The sequence below is a fragment of the Eurytemora carolleeae genome, unplaced genomic scaffold (genome assembly GCF_000591075.1).
Source record: "Eurytemora carolleeae unplaced genomic scaffold, Eaff_2.0 scaffold316, whole genome shotgun sequence".
Classification (NCBI taxonomy): domain Eukaryota; kingdom Metazoa; phylum Arthropoda; class Copepoda; order Calanoida; family Temoridae; genus Eurytemora; species Eurytemora carolleeae.
Genome location: NW_019396350.1, coordinates 144,378 through 160,371, shown reverse-complemented (window position 1 = coordinate 160,371; position 15,994 = coordinate 144,378). Strand labels below are relative to the sequence as shown.

The following is a 15,994-nucleotide window of genomic DNA, read 5'->3' as shown; positions in this document are numbered from 1 at the left end:
ATAAGATTTAGAAGGTGGGAGGAGGTGGGAGAGGGGAGGAGGATCATAATTTGCGCTAAACGGGGGTCTAGCTACATAGGCTTGAAGTTGGTATGCATGATTTGCTATCTTTAGTTGTCATGCATTGACTTTACATTCGTCAACTGAACTGCACCTTGAAAATTTGTTTAGAAAATTATTATCATCCACGTACCTGCCACCTTCCCTTTAATCAAATCTTGAATCTGACAATAGTTCTTGTATTAGTTATATTATCCTATTACTGTGAGTAAACTGAGAGGATTAACTGCTCTCAATAATGCTTTATTTTTAGATTAATTCTCCCTACATCGTAGTTTTATTATTTATTTATTTTCTAGTTTCTATTTAGATGTATCTATCATAAAAACTTTTATTTTTTAAATTTAGAAAATTGTCCAAGTTTTACAGAATCATTAAAAGTTATACACAAATGTCTAAAGAAAAAGTTTACTCTTTTAACCGTTTGGAACTTTTTCAACTGTGACTATTTTATATTTGATCAGCAGAATTATTATTATAAGAATATCAAAGGGCTCTGTTTAAAGAAAAAACAATTTGAAAACTTGAGTAGAGCAGTTTCTTATGATATAAAACATCTTAAAGCGACAAATTTTTTTATTGAGAAGCTATTTATCGTGTTATTAAGATAAATAGATTCCTACTGATCATTCCTGATTTATCCTTCGATCCATCTGTTACTATCTGTGACCTTCTTCTGCTCTGCATCTTGAAAATATTCCGCTGTCTCATATTGTTTGTTCACTGTCCAGCATCTGTGTGTTTTATATGTGCAGGAGCGTATCTTACTTTGACTTCTGGGGTAACTGTCATCGTGTTTTGAAACCTAGAAACACACAAACTTTAGGAGTACCTGGAGTTTAATGAAACAAAATACTGTTTAGAACTTTATTAATACTCCTCATTGAATAAAGTGGGTGTCTTAAAACTTTTCAGGGTGTCTTGCACCTTTTCAGAGTGATTTTAACCTACCCAGGATGTCTTGAACCTACCCAGGGTGTCTTGAACCTACCCAGGGTGTCTTGAACCTACCCAGGGTGTCTTGAACCTACCCAGGGTGCCTTGAACCTACTCAGGGTGTGATGAATGTACCGTGGAAGTGTTAATGTTTAATTGGATAAGGTTTGATGCTCCAGCTCCTTCAGCTGCTGCTTAATCGGCATTTTTTGTATTCGTCATTATAACCCGGATATAGATAAACAAAACCAGGTCTAACTAGATCTTCGCTTGTTTTTCTTCTGCATTTAACTTCCCTTTTCACTTTTCTTATGTAAAACCATCCTAATCATTTTATTAAAATTTTCAGCATTTTTTAAAAGATTTTTTTTTCAATGAAAAAGACGCAATTATTTTTATTTCTTATTATTCATTACTCTGGCCACACGTCTTCTAGCTTCTTTCTATTTTATAAGATCTGCTTTGTAGTTCTATTTTCTATGTTCTTTAGCTCTATCTTGCATTTGTAAATATCATTTTTTGACGTAATAATTTTTGTTTCAAATTCTAGATCTGTCAAGGTATTGCATGTTATCTCACAAAGATTCTACATAAGCAATCAATTTTGTAAGAGACTCAATTTTGCTGAATTTAAAATCTAAATCATCAAATTCATTGAAGCGATAAAGCCAGCGGGGAAAACGGAATTTTGAATAATATAAAATATATTTATTTAGTAAAATATACAGATTTTAACAAAGTTTTATCTATTTTTATGTTTTATTTTGATTTGAAGTATTTAGTTCGAGTTTAGGAAACTAGTTTTGATTAAACAACTTTTAGATTAAATTCCACTTTTTAGCAGACCTCCCTCCAGGGTTCTTCAGGGCAGGGGCTTATTCAGGATTTTATGTTAAGGGGTGTCAAAAATTCTGCCCCCCCCCCCGTGCAAAATTGTTTAAACATGTATTAATGAAGTGGAAGCACGACTTTTTATGAATGCAAAATTAGATTTTTAGGCAGCCCTCCACCCCCCTAGTTTCTTTAGGAGACTTCGCCCTGACTTCAAGGGTTAATAAGAATTTTCTAAGATTAAGGAAGTATACACTGTATAGGTCTAACCTTTAGAACACAAACAACACTAACAATAAAGTTTGTTTCGTGAACTTAACATTTCACGCTGCAAACAACATTATTAAATAGAAATATTAAATTTAGGATATTTAACAAATATACAGAATAACGGGATAAAAAGATAAACGCGGACATGTTATTGTTTTTAAATAAACTGACTTCGTGACAGCGGTTGAATAATGAGTCTTCCACCCGCAGTTTAGGGGGGGGGGGGGGNGGGGGGGGGATTATAAGAATAGAAATATGTTTTCACTACATCTATGCTAAAGTCGTGAACGAGTGTTAAATTGGTTAAATCTTAATACCGCGGAAATATCCACGATCTCAGGCCTAACCTAGGATGCAAGCAAGGCAGAAGGAAGGAGAATTTACGCTTTTATTATAAATTATCTACTTTAAAGGGACTGGAAGCGTAATTACAAATGATCCTCCATGAACTGTCAGATTTACATTGAACCCTTAAAAGCTTTGTCTGATCAAATATGAATTAGATATCCATGTATTTGTTTTTTAAGACTGTTAATTATAGAATAGAGGAAGGGAGGGAGTTCACTCTCAACCCCACTTTTCAAAATGTATCATTTTACAATCGAATAATCGGCTTGTCGGGGTCAATTTCAAAATTTCTAAAAACCTTTTTTTTCATATGAAGTCTCGTGGCTTGCATAAATACGGTATAACCAAACAAACTGTGATTGGAATGTCGTCTTTTCAAATTGTCGACAAAGACCAATGTCAGAAATCATATAATGCTATATTTCATAATGGAAGCAATATTAATATTATGAGAATACCGCTCACATAGATCCAGACTGCTATTTGAGTTTCACAAACTCTATTGTACTCTTTCGTAGACCTAAAACCATAAAGCACTTTTTTCTATGTTTACCTTTAAAGTTATTGGCAAAATTTTGATAGATTTTGCGAGCTTGCAACCTTAGGATCACTGTGCGCTGAAACCTAAAGTTAAATGTGTTTAAATTTTCGTTCTTCATAACTTCTGTTTAAACATATCCTTGGTTGTTATGAAGAAATCCTTTCCAAAACATTGGTTTTCTATTAGGTGGAGTCCAACCACAAAATTGCCTTGACTTTTTGATAAAAGTTTATTCAGTGTGAAATCGAAATTTCTCAAAACCCCTACTACACATCTCCTTCGATGCTATGGACCGAATTTAATAAAGGTCGCTGAACAAACTACCGCCGGTTCAAATCCTGAGTCACAGATTCTTGAGTATTTGAACCGGCGTTGGGTAGTTCAGCTATCTCTTAAATTCATTAATTTCAGCTCTAGAAGTTATAGGTTATAACTTAAACCCCCAATTTCGGGAGTTTAAAACATTTTTCAAACAATTCTAAAAGCGTACCTGTAACAAACGAATATAAGATAAGAAAATTTTATAATTTTTAAGACCCCTGTTTCAACCCTTATCCTTGGGTTGCATAAACCAGAGAAATAAATCTTATTATTTCCGTTAGATCTGTTCTTGCTTCCAACCAACCTGATTTATAATGGATATTGTACCGAACAATGTATCAATTAAACTTTCCAAATGCAAAGTATTTCTTCGTAAATCTTTTCTAGTTACAACCTTGTTGTATTAATAATACATCTACTATTTTCTTCACACATAGACATGTCTCTAGAATAGGCGAACAATCCCTTTAAAATCTTGATTCTTTATTTTGGTTTTCTGGGGTTTTTGTTATGTAAGAAGCTCGTTTCAGGTAGAACTAGATTTTTATCTTAATTATAATTATTTCATTCATATTAACAGGTTTCCTGAAATCCTGTCTTATGTCTGAAACAAGCATTATTAATTGTTGCTTTTAAACCCTTTTCTGATTCTTGATTTTTTAGGTTTTCCCAAGGTAGTTATTCAAGGAAAGTTTTTTCAGAGGTGTACGCATATTTTGTACTGCAGTGTACTGTCTTTGGGCGGAAAAGTAAACACAAGACGGATGTCGAAGCCTGACATGGAATCCATTTTCACAAAAATAATCTATGAAATATTCTGATCTAAGGAAACTATTATGTGAATTTTCAAATTTATCAAATAAAATGTTTTCATCCTCCTCGGATACTAGACGAACACTGATGCATTTATTCTTGTTTACAAAGTCCGCCCAGAGAGAACAGGTTTCAAAATGTACTCAGAGTATACGCGACCGCAATCAATTTTCCTCCTTTTATTAGTACCTTTGGTTTTCCTGATTTTCTGTATTTTTATTCTTTACATTTATCTGTTAAGAAACAGAGATGTCTTATTTCCTAGATTTTCCTGGTTCCGTTCATTATTAATCCCCAGTTTCTCTTTCTATTAACAAATATATTTCTTGATTTCCGGGTCTTATTCTTAATTTTCCGTAATGAATTGAACACTCGCCACACTCTAGTACTCTAATCCTCATATCTTTGCAACCTGATTGTGTTTGTCTTTGATATTATAAATTTTGATTTGTTGATCAAACCGATCTAGAGTTAAACCCCCTCTTTGCTCCGGGTTGTAACCTAGGTAGGAGAATCCAGGTTCTAGGTGACTCTGGGTCGTATTCAACCCTGACCCCGTGGTTTGATGGTTGCCCTCATTACAACATTTATTTTATGTGCGTGGAATCAATCATTTCTCTTCTTGCTTTGATTATAGCCCCTAACTACAAGAACTACAAGAACTACAAGAACTACAAGAACTACAAGAACTACAAGAACTACAAGAACTACAAGAACTACAAGAACTACAACTACAACAACTACAACAACTACAACAACTACAACAACTACAACAACTACAACAACTACAACAACTACAACAACTACAACAACTACAACAGCTACAACAACTGCAACAACTACAACAACTACAACAACAACTATAACAACTATAACAACTGCAACAACTGCAACATGCAAGAAATGAAAAAAAAAACCATTTTATTCTGGATCGAACAAAAATAACCTTAACTTTATTTTTGCTCTAATTTTCGTGGATGATCGAAACAAATACATCACTAAGATTATACATTTCAATTAATTTTTTTTTGTTTTAACATTTTCTAACATCGAACAAAGATTTGATAATATTTATTATTTTTATTATTAATTATATTAATATTCTTTAGGTAAGTTTTTTCTTACTGTTTGATGTTGGCTTATGAGAAAACTGGTTATAAAAAGATATTTAATTCAGTACTTAATGGTTTAGTACAAGATAGATCAAAATATTAAAATATTAGTAATGTTAGTTAATATAATAAACTTACCGCAAACTTAATCTCCCCGTCCCATTTTAATTTCCCTCGTCCCTCATAAAGTTTTAAAAAATGTAGTTTCTACCAAAACTAAAAGAGATAATATGTTTACGCGGATTTTCTCAAATTTGGTTCGTGATTTCTGAAAATGATTAATCCTGAACCTGGGGAAGATCTGTACACTGCACGACCTCATCTAAGAAAGATATTTTTCTATTTACTTTTCTATCTTAACTTTCATTCTGGTTCTAACCTATAATCATCATTTTAACCTCAAATCCTTATTTCAAGATTTCAATCATAGTCGGATATTTTAATTTAAATCATATTTTTAACCCTAGATATAGATTTTAATCCTAGATTTTAATTCTAATCCGGGATTTACTTTCCCATCCTAGATTCTAATCCGTAATTTAAATTCAAATCCTAGATTTTAATTCTAACCCTAGATTTTAATTCTAATCCTAGAATTTATTTAAAATCCTAGATTTCAATTCTAATCCTTAGCTACCATTGTAAGCGAAGCCCCTTTTTTAAATTGAATGTAAAATTACAGGAACAGACCCTTAAAAACTAAAGACAAATGTGTAGAACCCACTCTGTGATTTAAACAAAAGAATAACTCTGAACCCTGAAGTAATCTATGCACAACTGTATCTAAACTTGAATCTAGGTTTATATGCAGATATCTAAGATACAACCCGTATAATCTTTAATATTGGCACTACTGCTTAATGTAAACCTTGCTATTATACAATATTCTCTTCTATAAATATTACACGAAGAGTTATTTCAAGAGTAACACCACCCCTCCCCCTCACCACCAGATAAATAAGATTTTTTTTCAAAATCTACAATATCTCAAAATTTTTAAAGCCAAAAGAAATTTATTTCTGAGTGATCCTAAAGTCTTTCACGCAAAAACGATGAGATTTTTTTCAATTATTTCTACAAAACTAAAGTTAAAAAACACGTGCATAAAGTTATGAAATATGCATATTTAAGGCTACAAAATAGTATAAGTAAGTCAGTGCGGGTAAAATCAAAAGTCAAGGCGCTATGGCACTTTAAAATCCACCCAGTAATAAAATTGTTAACGTTTTTTTCATACCTGTCCGAGTCTATGTGAGGGTGCTACTTGCTAGACAAAATATCTTCAGTTTTTGTACCCAGCATCAGACAGTGGATTTATTTTGGTCCGAAAATCAAGCCCCATTTCAAAGTTTGCCTAAAAAATCTTTTTTACCTATATTTGTGTATATTGTATATTTACATAATTTTATAGACGAACATATTTTAGAAAATAGGCTTAGTATTATCTTGAGACAGAAAAATATATAATTTGACTTCTGCTATGCCTCAACTTTCCACAGGGTTAAAAATAGTCCTGGATCTAGTATCAGATTTAACCTCTTGGCTTGTTCATAATATCAAGGCATCTTGAATATTTTCTCCTATGCAAATGCAAATTCAAACTCTTTAAAGGGACTGAAAAGGAAAAATTAAAGGGGGTATAGGCTGAAAGCTAATCACTTTAGCTCTCGATCACGACCCATGAAAGTTATATCTGATGTTCCTATCTCTAGAAATTGATATACAACTTTGTCAAATTTATACGAAAATTAATATATATACAATTTTGTATAAATGTAGTGGGTTTAAATAGATCAAATTCAGCAAATATGCAACCAATCTGAAAACGATAATATCCCAGAGAAAGCTAATTGTAACGTAGGTGTTCGTATAATTTTAACACAGTTGTATATCAATTTCTCGAGAAAGGAACATCAGGTCAAACTTTCATGGGTCGCGATCAAGAGCTAAAGTGATAAGCTTTCAGCCTATACCCCCTTTCATTTTTCCTTTACAGTCCCTTTAAAGGGACTGTAAGTGTGATTTCGAGTGACTCTCTCCGTGCAACGAGGTCGATGGTCGATTCACAAGAAGACCCTTGAAACCTTTATCATGTCTTAGCTTGTCGTTTTTCTAGTTAAAAAGTGTCTAAATCTGATAAATTCATCTAGGATATCCTGCAGTAAAAATGCGCAAGTCACTTGGTAGAGAACAAAAAACAAAAATTGTCAGTTTTTAAAATTATAAATATTGATTTCTAATTCATAAGTGATCAGCACAAGCTTTTTAAGGGTACCGTTGTGAATCGGACATTAAGATCGGCTGTAGACTGACGCGGAAAATGACTGCACTTGTTCAGGAATAGTTATTTGGGAGCAATGACTTTTAAATCTAATTGTAAAGTTGTTAAGTGCTGCCTATTGGATGCATAAAGGCCTATGTTAGATTAGATAGTGTGTCCACTTTAATATTTCGACTTGAGTGCGTTACTATAGAAGTAGAAGCCCTAAAGAAAGTGCGTACATAGCCTGTTAAATTGTTCATAGTATGTTAAAGTATGTAAAGAAATAAGAGGCATGTAAAGAGTGGCTCCTACTGCTTATTTGTAGACCTACTGTTAAATATCTTATTTAAAGACTGCTAATGAATTCAGAGTTGAATTTTATAAAGGGTCTACATTTTTTTTAAAGTCCCTTTGATTTTTCGTTTATAACGGTTCCTTCCTGTACCTTTTTTAAATAAAAATTTCTTTTAGGTCAACCTTTTGTTTTTCTACATTTGTTTACCTACTTGTTACACCCCTGGAATGTACTGTTATGATAGGTATGCAAACTTTGTTAAGTGAGTTAGGCCTTGTTATCTGTGTTCCACTGCCTGGTTTATGCCTGATTCAATCTTCTAAACTCAGATTTGTATCTTACTCTCACTAACTAGCTGTATTTAAGATTGTTTTTAAGAAAATTTAGAAAAATACGAAACTACAGATGTGAATTGATTTAAATGGGGAAAAGTCTACAGCTGATAATTAGTTAAAAATAGAGGGAATATCAAAAGAGAAGAGGGAGGGTTTTCTCATAAACTTGTTATGAAGGATGAAGGGTTTTGAGAAGAAAACGGGGAATGGAGCTCATAAACTTGTTATAAAGGATGAAGGGGGGGGGTTGCTCATGATGTTTAAAGATAAGAAGATTAAAGTCTATTATTTACAATTTGCATGTTGCTCCGTGATGGGTGTTTCTATACAGAGCTCCTGATACGGATCTAACCCAACCCATGCATCCCTCATTTTAATCCTTGGCCCGGTACATTCTAATTAATCATATTAATAATAATAATAATGATGATAATGATAATAATAATAATAANATAATGATAATGATAATGATAATGATAATGATAATGATAATGATAATGATAATGATAATGATAATGATAATGATAATGATAATGATAATGATAATGATAATGATAATGATAATGATAATGATAATGATAATGATAATGATAATGATAATGATAATGATAATGATAATGATAATGATAATGATAATGATAATGATAATGATAATGATAATGATAATGATAATGATAATGATAATGATAATGATAATGATAATGATAATGATAATGATAATGATAATGATAATGATAATGATAATGATAATGATAATGATAATTTTTCAGGGCATCTTCAGTATTTTTTACCTTTTTTACATCACCATTTTTTTATACATATCCTACAATCTTACAAACATGCAATCTTTCCAATTATTTATCTTTTTCTATTTGTTTATTGATCCATTTACCACCCTCTCAATAGTTGTAAATAATTATAATTATTAATTTTAATACATCAGTTTATCTATTTATCCTTTCTATATTTCCATTTTCATCATCAACTCTAGAGTTCATCCATCCATTCTATCCATTCATTTTCATCATAAACTCTTGAGTTCATCCATCCATTCTATCCATTCATTTTCATCATCAACTCTTGAGTTCATCCATCCATTCTATCCATTCATTTTCATGATAAATACATGAGTTTTTCCTTCCTATCCATTCATTTTCATCATTAATTCATAAGTTTATCCATCTATCCATCCTATCCATCTTTTTCATCATTAATTCATGAGTTTATCCTTCCTATCCATTCATTTTCATCATTAATTCATAAGTTTATCCATCTATCCATGCCTGTGCATCCATTTACATTATTAATTTATTAATTTATTAGTTTATCCATCTATCCTTCCTTTCCTTCTATTTTCATCATTAATTCATGAGTTTATCCTTCTTATCCATTCATTTTCACCATTAATTCCTAAGTTTATCCATCTATCGCTCCTGTGCATCCATTTACATCATTAATTCATGAGTTTATCCATCTATCTTTCATTACCTTCTATTTTCATCATTAATTCATGAGTTTATCCATCTATCCTTCATTCCTATCCATCCATTTTCATCTTTAATTCATGAGTTAATCCATCTATCCTTCCTATCCATCCATTTTCATCATTAATTCAAGAGTTTATCCATCTATCCTTCCTATCCATCCATTTACATTATTAATTCATGAGTTTATCCAATTATCCTTCCTATCCATCTATTTTCATCATTAATTCATGAGTTCATCCTTCCTATCCATTCATTTTCACCATTAATTCCTAAGTTCATTCATCTATCCTTCCTGTGCATCCATTTACATCATTAATTCATAAGTTTATCCATCTATCCTTCCTATCTATCTATTTTCATCATTAATTCATAAGTTTATTCATCCATCCTTCCTATCCATCCATTTTCATCATTAATTCATGAGTTTATTCATCTATCCTTCATATCCTTCCATTTTCATCTTTAATTCATGAGTATATCCATCTATCCTTCCTATCCATCCATTTTCATCATTAGTTCATGAGTCAATCCTTCCTATAATAGCTCACGACTCCCCTCGTTAAATGGCAACAAGTAAAATGCATTGAAAGCACTACTACAGAGTGTCACAGTGTTCAAAATGACGTCTGAACAAAAAACTTGATTAATTAAAAAGCTAAATTTTTCAAAAAAAGGTTCATATGAAATATTAAAATTAATTTTTAAAATTAAAATTAATTTTTTTGGGACGACTGTTCAGTATGATTAAATCAAGGCACTGAAACGGAACAGTTGGTTTGAATGGATAGGTTTTAATAAACTTCTAATCAGGGGGGAGGTGGTATTTTTCAGAATTATTTGTAAGTGTCATTTATGCGGGGTTGAAATATTTGTATACGAAGTGTACTGGAGAGGGGGGCGCCAAAAAAAAAAAAAACATTAAAAGATGTTCAGTGTCCTGCCGCATTGCTCGGCCACCTAACCTGTCCCATTTGCGGCACTCGGCATAGTCATTGTCTTCAACCGAACCTAACTTTAGATACTATAGGTGTAAAATGTACATATTTTAATCGTGGGGGGATTTTATTGCTAGAATTGGGCCTTAAAATTCAGATGGATTAAAAAATAGGGTTTTGGATCGACGGTGGTTGTTTTCAACAAATTATAGAAGAATACAGACTGAGAAATATAAAAACTCTAAAGGTTTTGTAAAGATAAGTGTTTACTCGATAGTACTCGATAAAGTTTGAATAAGCTTAATAAATTGCTGACATTTCTGAGAAATAAATTCTATTTCTAAATTTTTCATCAAAATTTCAGTTTCAGAATTTAAAAAAAAATTACACTCTTAGAAAATAGCGCAAGTATATTATCCTTCTTCTAACAGTGTATTAAGATTTTTTTATATTGAAAGATAGATTTTGTGATAAAAGGGGACTAGGTGGTTTTATTACCCCCCCCCACGCTTTTAAAGTATTTTCTAGAGTGCTGTGTCTAGTGTTAAGTACGGAGAAGGATTGATCCTAAAGGAGGGAATGTTGAAATCTTTCATGCTTGTTACACGCTCCATTGGAACCAGAGTTACAGACCTTTAAACCGTTCAAACCATTTGTATTCTTGTAAACTAAACCACTGAGAACTTTCAGCACGCACCACAACTCTTTATATAGATATGCGGCAGGAGCGGTTGGTAGAAACTAGGACCATTTGAGAAAGCTTTAGTGTAGTTGGGAGTAGTTGATATTAGTAATTGGGAGCAGAGTTGAGTAAAATTTACAGCTTTTGGGCATTTGGGAGCTCATAATAGTATTTGTGAATCATTACCAATAAATGGAGGTATTTGGAGCAGTTGAGAGTTCATATAAGATCAATCTTTGTTACTAGTTGGAATTTATATAGAGCAGTTAGAAACTCAAAAGATCAATTGGGAATGATTTGTATTAGCTACTAGCTAGGTGTTCAATGATGGATTTATCAGCTATTCCATGCTATGGTAGTTATCAAACTATTAGACAAGTATAAAATGCATTTTAGAGAAGTTATGAGGAGTAGTTTGGGATTCGTCTCAAGGTTGTTCTCAACCTTATATAGAACAGATAAAATTATGCAGAGGCATGATTTGTTCAGAAATTTAATCCAGGATATAAAAAAGTGCATTTAACCCCCCTCGTGCTACACCAAGGGCTGGGCAACGTTATATTAACAAACGGAAGTTTTGCTAAAATTAACATCGGTGAGAACCTTTAATTATTTCAAACCGAAAGTTAATTTAACAAACCTTTCATAAACTAACGTGTCCATCCCTATCTAGACCCAGACACTTCATGCTAAGATGAAAAATATTAATTTTAATAACATTTTAATTTGTTTCTATCAATTTTATAACTTTGATTAATAGAAACATTAATTTTTATTTAGAAAAACATTTATCATTAATTTTAATAAATTCTATGGATAAAATTGTATTTATCTATATAATAAAGCTCTTCGCTTAAATATATATTTGTATATTTATATGTCAGCTATAGCTGGCCAAACGGCTGGACCGAATGGGCTAACATTTTTTGAGAGAACCCTTAAGTACCCCGGGGGGTAACAAAGGCTATAAAAAATTCGACATTTTTTTCAAAAATGAAAAATTTTTGTCAAGTGGATTTTTTTTTCAAAATTCGATTATTTAAAAATTCCAGGGGCAACGCCGGGAACTATAGCTAGTTTTCAATAAATTCAGTGTATGTAAAATTTTAAGAACTTTACAAGATAGAAAGAGACTGAATCCTGGTCACTGGATCTATATATATGGTCAATTCTTGAATCAGCATTTTCTGAACTTTTTAGATTAAACAAACCAAACTAATCTTAGATAGTGGGAGGTCACCCGTCCAGAAATGCGTACAATATGGAGGAACCTCTCAAGCATACCCCCCTCTTCCGCAGCTTGCGTACTGCGCAATGGTAGGTTGTAAAATGTAAATAGTTGGTTTCTGCGTCACAAATTAAGATTTGGATGTAACGGCTTGAATACCCTTACATAACATACTCAATATATAGCTAGGGTTACCCACAAAGTATGAGAATTTTAAGACGACCTGACACTATAGATATATAACAATTGCAAAGCGCAATTAAATGTTCTGTCTAAAATAGGTTCTTTTAATAGCTTTTTTATTATTTGGTAAAGAAAAGAATTAAGTTTACAATTGCATGGAATCTTAAATATATGGAAACTGTCTTTATGAATTCCGTACTGTCGTCTCATACTTTGTCATGAATACAGAGCCACACGAATAAACGAATAATGTTTAACCTTTACAAATGGACGAGTTCGAACTATCGAACACTAAGATCTGGTTTCACGGTTTCCCTATCAAGATGTGAGAATTAGCTAAGTGATAAGCCGAAATCAAATCAAATATGATCTTGCTCACTCTGTTTGAGCTAAAAGCATAATACAATAAATAGTTTATGGTCTAAACCACCGAAATCTGTATTTCCCTAATATGAAAATATATCATTTGTTTAGATTTTTATTCAACCATTATTATAAACAAAACAAATTATATTATTGTATATTAGGGACAAGCATATTTGGTTAGCTTTCATCTTATGCATTTACGCTGATTTAATAATTAAGCATTCCTTTCTAATTCACCCTTTTTCTTCATTTATTCATTTTCATTTTGTTAACAACAGTTTTAACACTTAATTGAACACCAACTGAACTAAAAGCTATAAAAAGGTTTTTATTTTATTTTATATATTTACAATTGTTTAAATTTAAAGTTTTTCATCCATGTAATTCAAATATACAATTTATTTATTCCACCATTTTGTTTTATAAAATTGTGTTGAAGGATTCCAACTTGATTCTAAACATATTTAAAAGTTTTCTCAACCGAAGATTTATAAACTCTTCTCTTGTCTAAACTTATCTTCTCAACTCTCCTTTTCTATTTCTATTCAATTGGTTTGGGGGAAGTGGAAATTTTGTTTGCTTTGTTTTATTTTAGAAAATTAACAGAAAATGATATATCCTTAAGATTTCGCATGATCACTATTTTAGCGAAAATTCAGAGTTAAAAAAAGTGTTTTTATAAAATGCAGTTGATAAAGAATGAACCATAATCATGCATGCCATTAAAGGGCTCAGCTGCCAGGGTGAAATATAAAATACTAGATGAAGGGCCCGCCGTTGCCCGTGGAATTTATTTTTTAAATAAAAAAAATTTGAAAAAAAATAGTTTCGAATGTTTTTAGCCTATAACACTTCCCGGCCACCCATGAGTGTCCACACAAAAAATGTCAGCCCATTCGGTCCAGCCGTTTAGCCAGCTATACGCAACATATTTATGAATATCTTATTTTATTTTATAGATAATTCCATGTTTTACTATTAACTTCTGGAACCCCTTGTGTTTTAAATTTTTCTGGATTTTGTATTTTCTTTTATCCTAATTACTAAATGTAAATATTCATATTGTATGATATCTGTCTAAATAAACAGTTTTCAGAAGACTTCTCTTCTCTTACTTCCAATTATATTCATCTAAATAAAAACTACGTAAATACTAATCCTTGTGTTAAGGGGGCGGGTGAGTATTACGTTTTAAAATTCATTTATTTAGAATTTGGATGAAATTTTAGCTTCAATTGGGACTAGTGCTTAGGATCCATTTAATTTTGATGCGGATCCGCACTGGGAAAAAATGCATCCGGATCCGGATCAATGTCATTTCTTTAAAGATAATTTTCGTTTATTCTTATCCCAACTTAATGAACCATTCAGAAATAAGAAATTTTATTGTCTCTTTTTTTCAAAAGTTCAGATTTGGGTTTTAGGAGTAAAAAAGTTTTTTTCAGTTTTTGGTTGATATTTTACCCAACACAACACAACGGTACCCTCTATCTGATCAATGTTCTTGAATATATTGTCATTTTTTAATGTGTTTAATTCTCACGATATCATTCATTGGTTGGGAAAAAAACCGCATTTCAATTTTATAGAGTAATAACAATTAAAATTTTTTTTAAAATCGTGCATATATCATTTTTATTTGATCAGACAATGTTTTTTAAAGGTACCCTTATGAATTGCACATGCAACTCTTTTAAATTTATGGAAAAAGTTGTTTAAGTTATAAAAGTTGGATGTTTTGTGTTCTGTGTGAAAGAATACATATTGTTAACAAGATTTGTGTCCAACTGTGCAATGCTAAATATATTTCCCTCAATCTCTTTTTTCCTTACATTTTTTCTTTTTTAGTTTTTTTGTATTCTATATTTCTCCTAAGGTTGTACCTTGAAAATTACATTTATTTTTGTCTGTAAGCTCAAATTACACATTTTGTACCATATTCCTTGATTATGATATCACTACAGAGCCCAAAACTTGAGACAGGGTATCGTTATGAAAAGCAATTTTAAAACCCGGGTTTCACGAATGGGGTTAGGCAGTTTTGTGGATATCAATATTTTTGATATATTATATTGAAATATTGAAATATTATTTATTTTAGTTTGTTTATATCCTCAAATTTTTTTAATCTCTTAAATCAAAATCTACACAAAAAGGAAACTCGGGAGTTTCGTTCAACGATACTCTTAAATTTCGGGCTCAGGTGATTAACCTCTTAAAATCTACCAAAAGTACGCACTTTTTCAACTCAATGACGCAATCCAGAACTGAGTCAGTTAAGCCCGTTCTGTTGTAAAGAAGATTTGTTTTCAATTGCTCCTGTACGCAATCACCACCTGTCAGGTTGGACATGACGCAATTGGCGCAAACGCAATGAAAACAGGAACAACTGGTTTATGATAAATAAGACCATATTTATTAAAGCTAACGACCTGGGGTTTTAATCCAAAACATATCAAAACTAGGATTTGATTTGATACAGGGTTACCCATAAAGGATGATACGGGAAAGACGACCTAAAACTCTTTAAATATACAATTTCAAGGTTAATCTAAGTCCTTAGCTTAAAATATAGTATTGCATGGCCTTTTAATGAATGAAACAAGTTTGCAGTCGTAAGAAATCGTAAATATGAGGAAACCAACCTGTATTCCGTACAGTCGTCTCTTCAGTCTCATCCGTTGTGGGTAACCCTGTATAACAATGAGGCTCATCTTGGATGAAGAAAAGGATGATAAATGTAATAATCATTCATTATCCCTGACTAATCAAGGACCATTAGAACTTGGTTTAGTTAAAGGGTGGGTTTAGACCTGCTAATCACCCCCCCCCCCCCCATCTTTAATACACCAATTGAGCAGGATTCAACTCTAACCCGCCCTACTCTCAAACCAAGGTCAGTTAATCCAGGGTTTATCTCAACCTTTGTCAAGGAATAATAGAAAGATGATGGACTAATGTTGATGGTTCATAAGATAGGATTACGCA

General features: G+C 31.9%; 1 long non-coding RNA gene across 1 annotated transcript; it reads right to left on the bottom strand.

The window, feature by feature from the left end:
• Positions 1 to 396: 396 nt before the first annotated feature.
• On the bottom strand, positions 397 to 6,848 carry LOC111701494 (uncharacterized). The gene is made up of 3 exons (XR_002765206.1): positions 5,371 to 6,848; positions 2,999 to 3,069; positions 397 to 865 (listed from the first exon to the last, which is right to left on the bottom strand). It is a non-coding gene; the product is annotated as an uncharacterized LOC111701494 (long non-coding RNA).
• Between the last annotated feature and the right edge of the window lie 9,146 nt (positions 6,849 to 15,994).